The sequence below is a fragment of the Astyanax mexicanus genome, chromosome 16 (genome assembly GCF_023375975.1).
Source record: "Astyanax mexicanus isolate ESR-SI-001 chromosome 16, AstMex3_surface, whole genome shotgun sequence".
NCBI classification, from domain to species: Eukaryota; Metazoa; Chordata; class Actinopteri; order Characiformes; family Acestrorhamphidae; genus Astyanax; species Astyanax mexicanus.
Window position 1 is genome coordinate 39,351,014 of NC_064423.1, and position 18,979 is coordinate 39,369,992.

Below are 18,979 nucleotides of genomic sequence, written 5' to 3' on the forward strand. Positions count from 1 at the left end.
GTTGGTAACGATGAGGCTGGTGCATTTGCATTTTAAGAAGCTTGCTGTTGGGTGGGCTGGCGGTGGGTGGGGGGGGCTGTCTCAGTTCGTGTTCAGTTTAATGAACTGTGACAGGCAGAACAGGCCGAGAACAAAGGCCTGTTGTTGCAGATGGACCAGATACTGGATGTTAGTGCTCTGATTGGCCTGATGCTCTTTGTCGGTGTGTAAGGAGGCTTGTCTGAGTTATCGGGTCCATCAGATTTGTTTGCGCTGCGAGAAATGAAACTCTTTGATGCTAAATAAATTAATGCTGATGTTGTATTTCTGCTGAAGGGATCAGGTTGCTGTGTTTTTCTGTTTTTTTGAAGTGTGACGCTGCGCCTGATTCGCTCATAGTACAACATAGACACAGTACAACACACAGTGTAACATGCTGCTGCTGCCATGAACTGGTACTTTACTAGAGTTCCCATTATACAGCTCTGAAAAAAAAATGAAGAGAGCACTTCAGTTTCTGAATCAGTTTCTCTGATTTTGCTATTTATAGGTTTATGTTTGAGTAAAATGAACATTGGTGTTTTATTCCATGAACTACGGACAATATTTCTTCCAAATTACCAAACAAAAATATTGTCATTTAGAGCATTTATTTGCATGAGAAAATGAGAAATGGCTGAAATAACAAATAAATTTCAGAGCTTTCAGACCTCAAATAATGCAAAAGAACAACTTCATATTTAATAATCAATATTTAATGGAATAACCCTGGTTTTTAATCAAAGTTTTCATGCATCTTGGCATCATGTTCTCCTCCACCAGTCTTACACACTGCTTTTGGATAACTTTATGCCTTTACTCCTGGTGCATAACGAATTCAAGCAGTTCAGCTTGGTGGTTTGATGGCTTGTTTATAATCCTCTTGATTATATTCCAGAGGATTTCAATTAAAAAAGGTTTAAAATCAAAGAAACTCGTCATTTTTAAGTGCTCTCTTATTTTTTTCCAGAGCTGTTTATGATCCTTTTTGCCACTATTACTTTGCCAGGGTTCCCACAGGTCCTGAAAAAGTCTTAAAATGTCTTAAATTTACTGTAAATTTGCTGTAGGTCTAACATTTTCAGATGGTGCGTTTAAATGCAGGTGGGAAAACATAGTGGCCTAGCATAAACATCCAATCCGGGTAGAGAACTAAGATTAACGGAGAGCTAGCTAACATTAGCGGCGAGTTAGCTAGCATACTAACTTTAGGGGGGATCTATCTAACATACTAACTTTAGCTAGCTAAAGCAAGCTAGCTAACATTACCAGAACTAAGGTTAGCGTAGGGCTAGCAAACATTAGTGGCAAATTAGCTAACATATTAACCTTAGCGGCGAGCTAGCTAACATACTAACTTAAGCTAGCTAAAGCAAGCTAGCTAACATTACCAGAACTAAGGTTAGCGTAGGGCTAGCAAACATTAGCGGCAAATTAGCTAACATATTAACTTTAGCGGCGAGCTAGCTAGCATACTAAATTTAGCTAGCTAAAGCAAGCTAGCTAACATTACCAGAACTAAGGTTAGCATAGGGCTAGCAAACATTAGTGGCAAATTAGCTAACATATTAACTTTAGCGGCGAGCTAGCTAGCATACTAAATTTAGCTAGCTAAAGCAAGCTAGCTAACATGACCAGAACTAAGGTTAGCATAGGGCTAGCAAACATTAGTGGCAAATTAGCTAACATATTAACTTTAGCAGCGAGCTAGATAACATACTAACTTAAGCTAGCTAAAGCAAGCTAGCTAACATTACCAGAACTAAGGTTAGTGTAGGGCTAGCAAACATCAGCAAATTAGCTAACATATTAACTTTAGCAGCGAGCTAGCTAACATACTAACTTAAGCTAGCTAAAGCAAGCTAGCTAACATTACCAGAACTAAGGTTAGCGTAGGGCTAGCAAACATTAGCGGCAAATTAGCTAACATATTAACTTTAGCGGCGAGCTAGCTAGCATACTAAATTTAGCTAGCTAAAGCAAGCTAGCTAACATTACCAGAACTAAGGTTAGCATAGGGCTAGCAAACATTAGTGGCAAATTAGCTAACATATTAACTTTAGCAGCGAGCTAGCTAACATACTAACTTTATCTAGCTAGAGCGAGCTAGCTAACGTTACCAGGGATAGAGCTAAGATTAGTGGAAAGCTAGCTAACATTAGAGGCGAGTTAGCTAACATACTAGGGTCAGCGGAAAGTCAGCTAATGTTACCAGGCATAGAACTAAGATTAATGGAGAGCTAGCTAATATCAGTGGCGAGTTAGCTAACATACTAACTTTAGTGGCGAGCTAGCTAACATACTAACTTCATCTAGCCAAAGCAAGCTAGCTAACATTACCAGGGATAGAACTAAGGTTAGCAGAGGGCTAGCAAACATTAGAGGCGAGTTAGCTAACATGCTAACGCCAGTGGAAAGTTAGCTAACGTTACCGTGGAAAGAACTAAAGACGTTACGATATATTATTATTATTATTATTATTATTATTATTGTAATATTTATTGAGGTCTTGAAAAGGTCTTAAAAGCATTACATTTGATTTTTAAAATAGTGCAAGGACCCTGTTTGCCCCTGGATATTTATGATACTGGTTGTGATGGATCTGTGAGGTCAATACGAAGAATTTTCGGCACCTGGAAACTGTTTTGCATTCAGCTTGTTTGTGCCATTTTACAAGCTTTCTGATGGACACATGTCTTTGGTCTGACCTCAAAGCAAAAAAAGCTCTTTTTTCCAAAGCTATAGACCTGCTAAGGTCATTCAGTCATTCATTCCTTCATTATTATTCAACTTAGAGGAAGAACCACAACTTCGAAACTGTAAAAAAACCCGCGTATTGTCCTGCGCTGGCCTGGGTTACCAGGACCTCAGTTAGCCCTGCTAACGGACGCTGCTGCAGGGCATTTAAACGCTCGCTCTGTTACCAAAGCGCTCAGGAGGTAAATCTGTTTTATTGCAGCGCGGAGTCTCGTGTTGTGACAAGTCTGCTTACGTTTAGTGAAGGACCATCAATGATTAATGCAGCTAAGTGTTTCTCTGCCCAGCTCCGGCTGACTTTCTGCAGAAGGTAAAGAAACATTTCTAATCTTTAGGGACGAGCGTGGCACTGCCCGCGTTCAAAGCGCATGTAAGTACCAGCAAACATGGATTATACACTCGATTCTCTCGCTTGTACATACTAATAACATGCTACTATCACCAGCAGTGTGTGCATACATACAGCTCTGGAAAAAAATATTAATATTAATATTAGACCACTTAAAAAATGATGAGTATCTTTGATTTTACCAAATTCAAAAACTCTGGAATATAATTAAGAGGAAGATGGATGATCACAAGCCATCAAACCACCAAACTGAACTGCTTGCTGACTTTTTGCAACATGAGTAAAGGCATAAAGTTATCCAAAAGCAGTGTGTAAGAGTAGTGGAGGAGGGAGAACATGATAAAAACCAGGGTTATTCCACCAAATATTGATTTTCAAACTCTTAAAACGTGAAAAAAATGTTTGCATTATTTAAGCTTTAAAAGCTCTGCATCTTTTTTGTTGTTTTAGACAGATTTTTTTTTTATTTGGAATTTGGGGAAAATGGTGATTGTCAGAAACTGGAGGACACATCCAGTATGCAAATAGGTGGTACCAGAAGTCAATAGAGCAGAAGCGGTCAATGGACAAAGACTAAACTCAGTTATTATAAGCTAAATAAATGTTGAATTGTAATTGTGGGTTTACCGTGTTTTTCGCACTTAAAATCCTTAAATTTTCCCAAAAATCATCAGTGCACCTTGTATGTATGAATTTTACCAGTCAGGTATTAAAGAGCAGTAAAGCCACTCCACTGAGGTACAGCGTTATACAGGAGTTTCAGTGTTCAAGTTTCTACAGCACTGAGACTTGAGAAGTATTAGCATTAGCTGCTAACATTGCTAAGCGCTAGCTCTTTCGCCGTTCATAGGCGAGTATTATCAGCCTGTAGCCCGCTGCTTTTCCTTGCTAGCACTGCTGGAGCAGCTTTAGGATTAGCTGCTAACTGTGCTATGCGCTAGCTCTTTCTCTGTTTAGAGGTGAGTATATCAGACTGTAGCCTCATGTTTAAATCGTGTTTAAAACAAGTTACATGTGACAAACCGCTAGCTAATATCGCCCTGGCTGACTGGAAAACTCAAGGTTCCTCAGTGTAACACTGTCAGGCGGCATTTACTAGCACTAACCACGACTAGCAGTTAGCCGATAATGCTAAAGCTGCTGCTCCTAGCCTTAGTGGAAATCTGGAAATCTAAGCTCACTGCAAATAAATGGAGGTGCTTTACTAACCCTAATTCAAATAAATGGTTTTAAGGGGAGAAATCTGTGTAGAAAACATGGCAACACCCCTGTTCTTTACTAGTGTCGCATAATGCGCCTTGTAATCTTGTAATCCAGACACTACACAGAGGCTGTAGTTTTAGGTGCAGACTGGCATTTTTTTGTGTGCCAGCCTGCTCTATTTTTAGCCCATGATAAATCAAGCTCCTGCTTTTGGGCTTCATTATGTGGGAAAGCAACGCTAACGATTACATTCTGCTCGATTCTCCTGTAGAGTTATTCTCTTTTATTGCCTTCAGAATGAGTTCCGGATTTGGATAATAGGACAGCTTAATTGCCAGGCAGTACTGATTAACAGTGCCTTGTTTTTCCGAAAGGTCGGCGCACTGCAAGTAAATAATAAACAGTTTATTTTGGGCCGCTGTGGATGATGGAACCTCAGCGTAGTCTGGAGGGGTTTCATTAATAAGAACTTCTGCTGTACTAAGGGTTGCTGTACATTTATATCTTTATATATATTGTATATTTAGATAATTAGTTATATAAACATTGTGACCTGAGTACCGGGAATCCTATTATCACCTAAATGGCTTGTCTACAGTGTATTATATATTATGTGTAGCAACTGTTGCTTTATTCAGTATATACAGTATAGACTGGTAAACTAGTGCGTCTCAGAAAATTTGAATATAATTGAAAAGTTACTTTATTTCAATAATTCTGTTGAAAATTTGAAACAGCTCTAGAAAAAAAAATTATTTCTGAATCAGTTTCACTGATTTTGCTATTTATACGTTTATGTTTGATTAAAATGAACATTGTTGTTTTATTCTATAAACTACAGAAATTTCTCTCATATTCCACATAAAAATATCGTCATTTAGAGCATTTATTTGCAGAAAATGAGAAATGGCTGAAATAACAAAAAAATTCAGAGCTTTCAGACCTGAAATAATGCAGAGAAAACAAGTTCATATTCATAAAGTTTTAAGAGTTCAGAAATCAATATTTGGTGGGATAAGCCTGGTTTTTAATCACAGTTTTCATGCATTTTGGCATCATGTTCTCCTCCACCAGTCTTACACACTGCTTTTGGATAACTTGTTGTCAGCAGAGGGAAGCATGAAGTGCTGTAAGATTTTGTGGGAAAACAAAACTGCACTGACTTTAGACTTGATAATAAAACACAGTGGATCAACACCAGCAGATGACATGTCTCTCCATTAAACCATCACTGATCATCAGTAAATTTTACATTTCATTTGTAAATCAAGAGAGCAGAGTCTGGAGGAAGAGTGGAGAGACACACAGTCCAAACTGCTCGAGGTCTAGTGTGAAGTTTCCACCAATCAGTGATGGTTTGGCTGCAGATTTCATTTTCCAGCAGGAATTGGCACACTGCCAAAGGTACCAATTGGTCTTATATAATATTCTAATTTTCTGAGACACTGATTTTTGGGTTTTCATAGGCTGTAAACTAAAATCATCAACAATAAAAGTAATACATTTTTTAAAATAGATCACTCTGTGTTTAATACATCTATTTAATATATGAGTTTCACATTTTGAACTGAATTACTGAAATAAAGTAACTTTTCATTTATATGAAAATTTAAAGTAAAGTATTGACCAAAACACGATTGATATTTAACAAGGCATTTATTATTGATTGTTATATATTGTATATATGTTTATGGTGTGTTGCTGTGGAGGTCAGTGTGGTTTGAGGTGGAGGTTTATAGATGGGTTTTGATGTTGGGTTTGTGGATGTAAAGCCAGTTCAGCTCAGGAACAACAGCTGAGCCCACAGGACCAACAGATCAAAGACTGATTTTCCATCTCTCGCTCTGTCACTCTCTCTCTCTCTCTCTCTCTCTCTCTCTCTCTCTCTCTCTTTCTCTGTTGCTTTATACCATTCTCTTTTAATCACTCTCTGTCTCTGTCTCTCTCTTTTTCAATATTTATCTCTCTATCTTGCTCTGTTTCTACCTCTTTCTGAATCGGTTTGTCTATTTCTCTCTAACTCTCTCTCTGTCACTGTCTCTTTTTTCTATTTTTCTCTCTATCTCTCTCTATTGCTCTCTCTATTATTCTCTTTCTTGCTCTATCATACTCTCTCTTTCTCTATTTTCTCTCTATTTATCTCTGTTGCTCTTTAACTCTCTTTCTCACTCTCCCCCTTTATCATTATCTCTCTTTCTTGCTCTCTTTTTACCTCTTTCTGTATCTGTTTGTCTATTTTCCTCACTCGCTGTTAGTCTGTCTATCACACTTTTTCTTTCTCTATTTTTCTCTCTATTTCTCTCTATTGCTCTCTTTATTATTCTCTCTCTTGCGCTTTAGCTCTTTTTCACACTCTTTCCCTTTATCATTATCTCTCTATCTTGCTCTCTTTCAACTTTTTTTCTGTCACTGTCTCTATCACACTTTCTCTTTCTGTTTTTCTCTATATCTATCTCTGTTGCTCTCTTATTCTCTTTCTTGCTCTAACTCTGTCTCTCTCTTACTCTATTGCTCTTTCCATTTTTCTCTCTATTTATCTCTCTATCACTGTCTCTTTTTTCTATTTTTCTCTCTATCTCTCTCTATTGCTCTCACTATTATTCTCTCTCTTGCTCTATCATACTCTCTCTTTCTCTATTTTCTCTCTATTTATCTCTGTTGCTCTTTAACTCTCTTTCTCACTCTCTCCCTCTATCATTATCTCTCTATCTTGCTCTCTTTTTACCTCTTTCTGTATCTGTTTGTCTATTTTCCTCACTCTATCGCTGTTAGTCTGTCTATCACACTTTTTCTTTCTCTATTTTTCTCTCTATTGCTCTCTTTATTATTCTGTCTCTTGCTCTTTAACTCTCTTTCTCACTCTCTCCCTCTATGATTATCTCTCTATCTTGCACTCTTTCTACTTTCTTTCTGACTCTCTCTTTATCACACTTTCTCTTTCTCTGTTTTTCTCTCTATCTATCTCTGTTGCTCTCTTTTGTTCTCTTTCGTGCTCTATCTCTGTCCCTCTCTTACTCTATTGCTCTTTCCATTTTTCTCTCTATTTATCTCTATTGCTCTTTAACTCTTTCTCTTTCACAGTCTCTTCCTCTATCATTATCTCTCTATCTTGCTCTCTTTCTACCTCGTTCTGTATCCATTTGTCTATTTCCCTCACTCTCTCTATCACATCTTTCTCTATTTTGTTCTCTATTTATCTATATTGCTCTTAAACCCTCTTTCTCACTTGCTCATTATATCATTGTCTCTCTATCTTGCTCTCTTTCTACCTCTTTTGGTAAATAAGAGCATTTGTTTTTCTGGGATTAAAAGCGTGAATTCAGCTGTAACTGGAAATATCTGTGCTTCAAAACTGTGCTGGACTGAGGTGCACAGCTTTCAACATGTGCTCACGTTTACAAGCACGTGCCCAACCATGTGGATGGATGGCCTGTGGTTACCTTGTATTTACTCCTGCCCCCCCCTCGCGCTTCCCAGGCAGCAGCAGCCTGTCACTCACACAGAGGCAGAGACAGCGCTGTGCATCTACTTCTTGTGTCAAGAATCAAAACATTGCAACATGACGTGTTCGATTTAACTTCCTTAAGTGACATCACACGTCCATCCCTAGTGTATTCTTTAGGGGTGTCACGATTCTCTAAATCCTCGATTCGATTTTTTTTTCGATTTTTACAATTCGATTCGAGTCTCGATTTTATAAATATATATATTATTTATAAATATTTATAAATAATAAAAAAATACAGGAACATTCATGTACAAAATAATAGAACAATTAAAGCCTTAACAAACTGAACTCTATTCTACTATAACAGTTAAACATGAAAAATAACACTTTAAGACTTTTTCGTTCCCTGAGAATGAGAAGTTTTTTTCTTTAATAAAGATATATTATTAACTTTATCTGAGAGAAAGATGCTCCTTAAGGTACCAAAACTTTTAACATATTTGAGGCTAGACAAAACAACTGTTATTTATATATTTTCAAGTTTTTCTTTAAGAAGATGAGAATGTCCTCATTCTCTGGAGAGAGGGCTGCTCTTTCAGCAGTCACAATGTCCGCGGCGTCGGCTACAGCGTGCTGCGCCATTCCTCTTTTTGACTTTGAGGCTCGAGACCATGACATAATTTTGATCGATTTCGATGAAATATTTCATCAAAATCGTGACACCCCTAGTATTCATTGTGTTTTTAGCCCCACAGTGACTCTATAGGCAGTATTCCTCTGTTCTGTGTTCTGACTATGCTAGTCTCTGACTTTCCTCACCCCTCGCCCTCACTGTGACCCCGTCAGCTCAGGAAAAGTTACTGCAGGTGGAGATCTGCAGGTGTAGATGGAGCTGTAGTCTGTGCTGCAGTGCAGAGTCTCAGCAGTAACACAGAGTGTGTACACAGTGTAGACTCTCTACCTGCACTATACCAGCACTGCATAAACACACTCTGCAGTCCGGGTCAGCACTTTATACAGCGTTTATCTCTGCACCTCAACCATTTATAACGGCCTTATGAAGCCTCGTGACCTTGATTAGCCCTCTGCCTCGTTACCTGTGATGCACCAGGACCTTAACGATGCTGCAGACAAGAAAACGCCTCCTAATGAATTAAGAGTGAGCACACATTCTCTCTGCTTCTGATTTAATTGCCATTTCATTATTGCCCATCTCTATCTAATTAAGCCGGATGGAGTGTGTTGGAGTGTGTGTTGGAGTGTGTGTGTGTGTGTTGGTGTGTGTGCTGTAATCCCTGTGATGGCTTTATCTGCTCTGGCTGTGCTTCTCCATAGCAGTAGCAGGTCAGGATTAGTAAGGCTAGGCGGGGGGTTTTGACCCTTGCAGGGCGCAGTGCCCACGGGCTCAGAGGGCACAGTGCCCACAGTGCCCACTTCACTGGGTTATGATGTAGGTTACTATGTCTTAAAAACTGTGCTTTGTGCTCTTAGAAGGGAATTGGGTTCATCATCTATTGGTTAGAGGCTGACGCTGTGATTAAAACAGATCTCTATTCTAGAGCTGTACTATATATCGTTTAAGCATGGTCATCGTGATGTGTGCATGCGCAATAGGATGTGGCGCAACAGGACGTATGATATTGCAATGCTTTGATTCTTGACACAAGAAGTAAATACACAGCGCTGTCTCTGTGTCTGTGTGAGTGACAGGCTGCTGCTGCCTGAGAAGCTCGAGCAGGAGGAGTAAACACGAGGTAACCACATGGCCTCTATCCACATGGTTGGGCACGTGCTTGTAAACATGAGCACGTGTTGAAAGCTGTGCACCTCAGTCCAGCACAGTTTTGCAGCGCAGACATTTCCAGTTACAGCTGGATTCACGCTTTTAATCCCAGAAAAACAAACACTCTTTTTTACCTTTTAAATTTTTCGGTACCACTTTAAAATAAGACTACCTTTATAAAGGGTCTATAAATGGTTTACAATTAGTTTATTAATGGTTACTAATTAGGTTGTAAATGCCTTAAAAATCATTAATAATCAGTTATAACACATACGTAGAAAGGGCAACAATGACCTGTTGTTTGCCAAATAGTGAACCCACAGCCATATGCATTACGTATGTGTTATAACTGATTTTTAATGATTTTTAAGGCATTTACAACCTAATTAGTAACCATTAATACACTAATTGTAAGCCATTTATAAACACTTTATAAAGGTAGTCTTATTTTAAAGTGGTACCAATTTTTCCAATATCGCGCAGCAGAAAAAGCGCTACACTATTAAGATACAAATGTGCCAAAGTCAGAGCTCACCTGCTTCTTAAAGGGAATGGCAAGTGAAATTTGTGTGATTGGTTATTCTTATCAGTTATTCTGAGCTGAATTAATCATTTTTGCTATCAAAATAATGTCACTTCACTGTTTAGATACTGGCTCATTGAGTCTCTCGTACGGGTTCTTAGTAATATTTAGATATAAAAAAAAAGGTTTAAAAATAGATATTTGGTAATGAAATGTTTTATTTGCGATATATATCGATATCCAATTATTGCCCAGGCTTAAAGTAAACTAATAATTCAAAATCGATACTGTATTTTAGAATTCAGTACAGGATTGCAAACACAATATTGCAATACTTTAGTTAGATCCATGCAGTTTGTTAACAAGAAGCTTATATTTTTAAACAACTTAACAGTCAGATTACAAAGTGCTGTACTTAGTTTACTTCAGAACTCTCTTTTTGTGTGGGTGGAGCTTTAAACACAGTTTATAACGACCAGTGCAGATGCAGGTTAATGATAAAGAGGATCTATTTGGGACACAGCCTGAGTGAGCGCCTGAGTTTAGTGTGCTTTAATATTTAACCGTGTTTAACCGGATGCCATAGTGGTTGTTATGTTTGAGTTTCAAGCAGTGGCATTCCTGGTTGGACCTGTTAGCTTAGCTTGCTGATTGATTTTAGAGCTGATAACAGCTGTGGAAGCTCTGATACAGAAGAAAAAGGATTGATGTATTTTATTTTTGAAACTACAGTGGTGTGCCAAAAGTCAGGGGACAGCGGTATGTCCACTTGGCATTAAAACAATAGGTGAGTCCAGAAGGAATTAACTGAATCAAGTATCTGGGGTGAAAAAATTTTGCTTGATTTTAGTCTCATTTTAAAACATTGCTTGCACAATGGCATATTTTTTTTTTTTGCTTAATTCAAGCATTTACGTCTCATTTTACATATATTCTTTTGTCGAGTTTTTGCCAAAGGATTTTAACTTCATGAATTTTATTTTAACTTAAACTTACCATATTTTATGCACTATAAGACTCACCAGCGCATTATGCGACACTAGTAAAGAACAGGGCTGTTGCCATGTTTTCCTTCTAATTCAGCTAAGCTAAGTACACAATATATATATATTTTAAAGTCAAATGAGCCCTGGATATTTATATATACAGATTTCTCTCCTAAAAACTGTTTATTTGGGTGAGTAAAATGCTTTCATTTATAAGCTTACAGTAAGCTTAGATTTCCAGATTTTTACTCCAGACTTTTATCATTAGCAGCTAACCACTAGCAGTAGCCGTGGTTAGCGGCTAATGTCGCCCAACAGCACTACTTTGAGGAACCCTGAGTGTTCTGCTAAGCCAGGGCGCCATTAGGTAGTAGTTTGTCTCACGTAGCTTGTTTTAACACGGTAAACACACTACAGACTACAGTCTGATATACTCGCCACTGAACAGCGAAAGAGCTCTAGCGCTTAGCGCAGTTAGCAGGTAATGCTAATGCTGCTCCAGCAGTGCTATACGGTGTTAGCCGCAGACTACAGTCTGATAATACTCATCTCTGAACAGCGAAAGAGCTAGCGCTTAGCGCACTGAGTGGCTAATGCTAATACTGCTCCAGTTTGAAGGTCTGAACTGAAACTCCTGTATAACTCTGTACTTCAGTGGAGTGGCTTTACTGCTCCTTAATACCTGACTGGTAGAATTTATACATAAGGAGCACCTGATTATAAGGAGCCCTGATGATATTTTTAAGGGAAATTTATTGCATTTTATCAAATTAAAAACCTCTGGAATATAATCAAGAGGAAGCTGGATGATCACAAGCCATCAAACAAACAAGCTGAACTTCTTGAATTTTTGCACCAGGAGTAAACCAGGCATAAAGTTATCCAAAAGCAGTGTGTAAGACTGGTGGAGGAGAACATGATGCCAAAAAAAAATGGGATTAAAAACCAACCAGGGTTATATATATGAAAGCTGAATACCTATAAATAGCAAAATCAGAGAAACTTGATTCAGAAACTGAAGTGCTCTCTTCTTTTTTTTCCAGAGCTGTATTTCCTTATTCCGACATTAAATATAATCCTTATTGGTCCTTTAAGTCTTCCCTAGAATAGAAAAAGAAGCCCAGTTCTTTCTGTCAGTTTGTTTCTGCTGAATCATTGCATACTGTATTAGAGAGCGAGTGTCTCTACAGCATCAGTACCCGTCCTGTGGCTGTGTAATTGGAATGGAGGTGGTGGTGCTGTGGCCCGAGGCGCTTCAGGACGAGTCCTGGATGTCCTTTCAGACAGAGCTCCTCACCGCTCAGCAACCCGACTTCTCCACCAATCTCAATCTTTCAATTACCCGCCGCAAACAGACCGCAATCAAGACCGAGCTCCTCATTCTGCTCCACACAATTCAATCCCAGCAGTCCAGATGAGCTGCGGCTCTCGGGGGAGAGACGCTACTGTTTATCCACTGGCTCAAGAGGAAGAGGAGAATGTGCCCTTCCTTCATCACCTCTCTCTGTGAGGATCTGAAACAACACAGATCTTCTAGATCAGGGGTGTCCAAACTTTTTTGTTGGGGGTCAGAAGGAGAAATATATTTGAAGTCAGACTCTATAATAAAACAAATAATGAAATATACCACTTTAAATAATACATTTTCCTGATTATTTCATTTACACACCATTTTACTTGACTAACTATCTTTATCTTTGACAGTGTTGTGTAAACTACATTTTTTTTTTATTGATGTTTAATTTCTCTTTGGCACGTTTTTCTGCTCTAGAAATGCGCACTCTCTCCACTTTTAGACTCTTTGGCCCGTTTTCCTGCGCAAGAAATGCGCACCCTCTCCGCTTTTAGACTCTTTGGCCCGTTTTTCTGCGCTAGAAATGCGCACCCTCTCCGCTTTTAGACTCTTTGGCCCGTTTTTCTGTGCTAGAAATGCGCACTCTCTCCACTTTTAGACTCTTTGGCCCGTTTTTCTGCGCTAGAAATGCGCACTCTCTCTGCTTTTAGACTCTTTGGCACGTTTTTCTGCACTAGAAATGCGCACTCTCTCCACTTTTAGACTCTTTGGCCTGTTTTTCTGCGCTAGAAATGAGCACCCTCTTCGCTTTTAGACTCTTTGGCCCGTTTTTCTGCGCTAGAAATGCGCACTCTCTCCGCTTTTAGACTCTTTGGCCCGTTTTTCTGCGCTAGAAATGCGCACTCTCTCCGCTTTTAGACTCTTTGGCCTGATTTTCAACTTTCATTCTATTTCTAAAATACCTCGCGGGCCGCTCCAAAAAGGAAACGGGACGCAAATGGCCCACGGGCCGTAGTGTGGACACCCCTGTTCTAGATTAATGTGTCGACTCGTCCTGAGAAGTCTGGGACTGAAATCTTAATAACTGCAGTTTTTGGACCTTTTAGGGAAAAGAGATAAAAATGGAAAAAAAGTTATGAGGTGTCTTCTGTATTTTATTATTATGTAATACGGTACCAGTTAAACATTACTTATTTTTCCTACATAGTAAATGAATAGTGAAGTGATCCAGACTATGAAGGAACACATAAGGAATGTAATGTAGTAAATTAAAAAGTGTTAAACAATCTAAAATACTCTGTGAAGAAGCATTTAGGTGCTCTTATCTGGGGTAGCTCTGATATACTTATTCTGTACAACTGAAGATCTGTACAACTGATCTTCCATCCTGATGAGTGCCAGTTACATCATTATAACGTTTTAATGACCGTAAGTTCTTCTTTTCAGATTGACTGACCTTCATTTCTTCTTAAAGTCACTTTTTTCTTTATTTACTTGAGTAGTTATTGCCTCTTATAATCTGGATTAGAACATTACTCAAATATTCACTATTCACTGTATACCTGTAACTCTACCTCTTCACTACTTTACTTTAACTGATGCTCTCAAACACTTTATTAAGAGACAAGAAATTCAAGTAATTAACTCTTGATGAGTTCAGCACAGCTGTTAACTGAAAGCCTGAATTCCAGGTGATTCTACCTCATAAAGCTGACTGAAAAAAAAAAATGTAAATGCTTACATTTCTTTATAGTTTGGATGACTTTAGTATTCATCTACAATGCAGAACATTGTAAAATAATTTTAAAAATAAAAAAAATAAAAAAAATAAATTGTGTCCAAATTTTTGACTGTTATATCATATAATTTAATAGGTATTAAGTGCTATGCTCATGTTGCTACACATTTAAAGTTATTACTCTATTGATCCCAAACAAAAAAAAATAGATAGATAGATAGATAGATAGATAGACAGACAGACAGACAGACAGACAGACAGATAGATAGATAGATGGATACTTTATTAATCCCCAATGAGGATACTTAAGAAATAGGACTAGGGCTGGAAAATATCACCAAAATGTACAATATATCACAATATAATTCTTAACTGTGGTCGATACTATACAATTCCGATACCAATTTAAACATTATATTGGATAAACCCTGTATACTACCCAATATACTTATTTTTAATTTAACTAAACTGCTGATAAGGTGCGGTTTAATCTGATATATTAGCCAGATAATATACTGCTATAAAAAAAAACACTTTCTCTGCTGCTGCTCCATGCTGTTTTCATACTAAGAGTGCTGTGCTGTGCTGCATGTACCATTGAATACACTGTGTTTCAAAGCTCAGCAACAGATTTTTAGCTTTCTGTTTTAAAGCAGGTTCATACCCAATTTTTAACTCAACAATAAACAGATTAAAGAATAAAATAACATTGCTGTTCCCTTAAATGAGCTACTGGTGTATCTTCACAGTGTGAGTGAGCAGCTCAGTATCTGTCTCTGTTGAGATGCACAAAAGCGCCGCACTGTTAAGATACGAACACGCCAAAGTCAGAGCTCACCTGCCTCTTAAAGGGAATGGCGACTGGCACACTGATTGGTTCATTTCTCGTTACACTCAAAACACACCCATGATTAATTAAGAGAATTAGTACATGCCTTTTGCACATTTTGAACCGTGCAAGGTGTACTTTTCCCGTCATTACGATAGCGAAGACAAGACATCATGCCCTTAATTCAGTTGCGTGATACGTAATAGACTGGTGTGCTATAGATCACTAAAATAGGGCCCTTGGTCTTTTAGTAAAATTAAAAGCACCCTAGAATCTCTCTCTGCCCGTGCTGCTACACATTTACACTTCATTCTCTGCTGGTCCCCAGTTAAATCAGGCTGGTGTTCAGGGCTTAGATTTGGACCTATTTGGCCGATTTGGATAAAGATTAATGCAAATCTGTGTTCAGGGACTTAAAGTCAAACACAGTCTGCCTGTTTTCTTTGCACTAACTTTAGTACACATTCCTTAGTAGCTCTAGAAGCTCTAGTTTTATTTATTTACTGTCATTAATGCAACAAGTACAGTTTCTGAATCAGTTTTTTTTTATTTTGCTATTTATAGGTTTATGTTTGAGTAAAATTAACATTTTTTGTTTTATTTTATAAACTACAGACAACATTTCTCCCAAATTCCAAATAAAAATAGCGTCATTTAGAGCATTTATTTGCAAGAAATGAGAAATCTCTGAAATAACAAAAAAAAAGATGCAGAGCTTTTAGACCTCAAATAATACAAAGAAAACACGTTCATATTCATAAAGTTTTAAGAGTTCAGAAATAATCAATATTTGGTGGAATAACCCTGGTGGTTTTTAATCACAGTTTTATTCATGCATCTTGCCATCATCAATTTTTAAGTGCTCTCTTTTTTTCCAGAGATGTATATGAAACACCATCAAAAATGTTATGATGATGAAACTGGCCCTCATCAGGACCGCACCAGAAAAGAAAGGGCAAGAGTTTCCTCTGTTGCAATCAGGATAAGTTCATCAGTTACCAGTCTCAGATACAAGATAAGAACAGAGTATTTTGGTTTGTTTAACACTTTTAAGTTACTACATGATTCCTTATGTTACATTACATTACATTACATTACATTTGGCAGACGCTTTTGTCCAAAGCGACTTACAATAGTCAAGTACAATGTAAAATAAGTTTAAAGGTAAAAACAACTTTGGATAGGGATAAAAGGAGGTCAAAGGGGAATAATAGGATAGAGGAGTGAAGGAGAGGAAGAAGGAAATGAGGTTAGAAGTAGTTAGTGTGTTAGAGGTGTTAAGAGAGTAAGTGCTCTTTGAAGAGCTCTGTCTTCAGGTGTCTCTTAAAGATAGCGAGAGATTCTCCTGATCTGGTAGTAGAAGGTAGTTAGTTAGAGGTGTTAGGAGAGTAAGTGCTCTTTGAAGAGCTCTGTTTTCAGGAGTTTCTTAAAGATAGCGAGAGATTCTCCTGATCTGGTAGTGGAAGGTAGTTAGTTAGAGGTGTTAGGAGAGTAAGTGCTCTTTGAAGAGCTCTGTCTTCAGGAGTTTATTAAAGATAGTGAGAGATTCTCCTGATCTGGTAGTAGAAGGTAGTTAGTTAGAGGTGTTAGGAGAGTAAGTGCTCTTTGAAGAGCTCTGTCTTCAGGAGTTTATTAAAGAAAGCGAGAGATTCTCCTGATCTGGTAGTGGAAGGTAGTTTGTTCCACCATTGGGGAACTCTGTATGAGAACAGTCTGGATTGCTTTGTGTGAATGTTTGTTTGGCAAAGCGAGGCGACGTTCATTGGAGGAGCGCAGCGGCCGGGAGGTAGCGTAAGCCTTCAGGAGCGAGTGCAGGTAGGAAGGAGCCTGTTCTGTCATCACCTTGTAGGCGATTGTAAGAGCTTTGAATTTGATGCGAGCATCAACTGGTAGCCAATGGAGCTCAATGAGCAGCGGGGTGACATGTGCCCGTTTTGGCTGGTTGGAGACCAGACGTGCTGCTGCATTCTGGATCATCTGGAGTGGTTTTACTACACAGGCCGGGAGGCCAGTTAGCAGGGCGTTGCAGTAGTCGAGGCGTGAGATGACGACAGCTTGCACCAGGAGTTGGGTGGCCTGTTGCGTCAGGAACGGTCTAATTTTTCGGATGTTATAGAGCGCAAAGCGGCAGGACCGAGCAACTGAGGCCACATGGTGCGTGAAGGAGAGTTGGTCATCAACCAGAACACCCAGGTTCCTAGCAACCTTTGTCGGTGAGAGAGAGAGAGAGTCGATACTTATAGAGAAGTTGTGTTGAAAAGATGGTTTTGCTGGTATAACCAGAAGTTCAGTCTTTGAGAGATTTAATTGAAGGTGATGCTCCTTCATCCATGAGGATATGTCAGAGAGACACTGCGATATCCGTGCAGAGATTGAGTGATCTTCAGGTGAGAATGACAGGTGTGTTCCTTTTTAGTCTGAATCACTATTTATTTATAAATGTAGGAAAAAATAAGTTTGGGCTGTTGCTGAGAGTTTGTTTTAGTCAGAAGGTTCATTCTGCTGCTTTCTAGGAAACAGAACATTGTGATCAGTTCCAGGATCTGAGATTTATGCTAACGTGCCATATGTGCTAGCGTAGCTGTAAAAGCTACATGATGTTTTTGCTAATTTGCTCCCTTGGCCGGGAGGACGTGATCAGCTCTCTGAAGCTCTTCAGATCTGGAGAGCTGGATTTGATGGCTGAAGAAAGTGTAATTTGTGTCGCTGGGTGACAGTTCTGAATACTTAAAGGCATCCGCAGAGGTGTTAAGAGACTACCATATTTTTTGCACAACAAGGCGCACTTAAAATCCTTTAATTTTCCCCAAAATTGTCAGTGTGCCTTATAATCCGGTGCGCCTAATGTATGAATTTTACCAGTCAAGTCTCTTTCCAAAAATTACAGCAAGAACAGAAAATAAGATTATAAATATCAAAAGAATGGGAGACACAATGTGTACAATACAACAAGGACACAGATAGACATACGTGAGACAAAAGACTCAAGACAATAGTGCAATTGTGATGGGGGGAGTGATTAAGAGGGAATGACAGTACAAGTATAAACAGAACCTGTGTAACAGAACCCATAAGGGGCTGGAGTAGCATTAGCATTACCTGCTAATCATGCTAAGTGCTAGCTCTTTAGCTGTCCAGAGGTATTATCGGCCTGTAGACTGCTGCTAACTCTGCCTAGCACTGCTGGAGCAGTATTAGCATTAATCGCTAATGAACAGTTTTCAGGAGAGACGCCTTTGTAGATTAACATCTAGCGCTCGTTTTACTTTGAAAGAAAGTATGTTTTTTAAAAATTACTTAACTTAGTTGGAACCCCAAATAAAGCTTAATATCTTTAATATACTTGCATTGTGCACTATAGGACTCTGTGGGCGTGGCCTAAGCTTTTTGCCCCCTACATTACTTTTACTTTTATAGTAAGTAGTTTTGAAACCGGTACGTTTTTTAAACACTTTCACTTAAAGATTAAAAAAAAAAAGCTTGAGTTGATACTTTTTCAACTTCTCCTACAGAAGTGTTTTAAACTCTACACTGTAAACCCATACGTTGTTGGAACTCAAATGATTTAAGTCTGTTTTACATAAAATTGGATATTTCTAAACAAAACTCAACTATTTTGAGTTAGTTGAACATTTGTGGTCACATATACTGAACTATTCAAACTGATCTTTGAGTTGAACCAACTTATAATAACTGAGTTTAGTCTGTTTTCTTTAACAGCTTCTTTTCCATTGGCTTCTGTCACAGTCTATTTGCATACTGGGTGTGTCCAACAGTTTCTGACTGACACTCACTATCAGTGTGTAGTGATTCCCCCTGGACTACCTTACAGATAAATCAAGGTTCTCTTTAGTTGAAAAACCTTGATGTTTTCATTTATGCTCATTTATAACTCAAAATTTTATTCTATATTACATAGCAAACCGGCTGCCTTAAAAAAGTTAAGTAAACTCAACTTATCCGGTCTTACAGTATAACAAAAATAAAAAAGTTAAATCAACTTCCCCTTTAGTTGTAATAACTTGACGTTCTAAGTTATGCTAACTTATGT

The 18,979-nt window shown here is 38.4% G+C and overlaps 1 protein-coding gene across 9 annotated transcripts in view; it reads left to right on the plus strand.

The window, feature by feature from the left end:
* The window catches only part of plekha7b (pleckstrin homology domain containing, family A member 7b), a 291,689-nt gene that overhangs the window by 97,578 nt on the left and 175,132 nt on the right, over positions 1-18,979 (plus strand). The gene's annotated exons all lie outside the window — the stretch shown is intronic.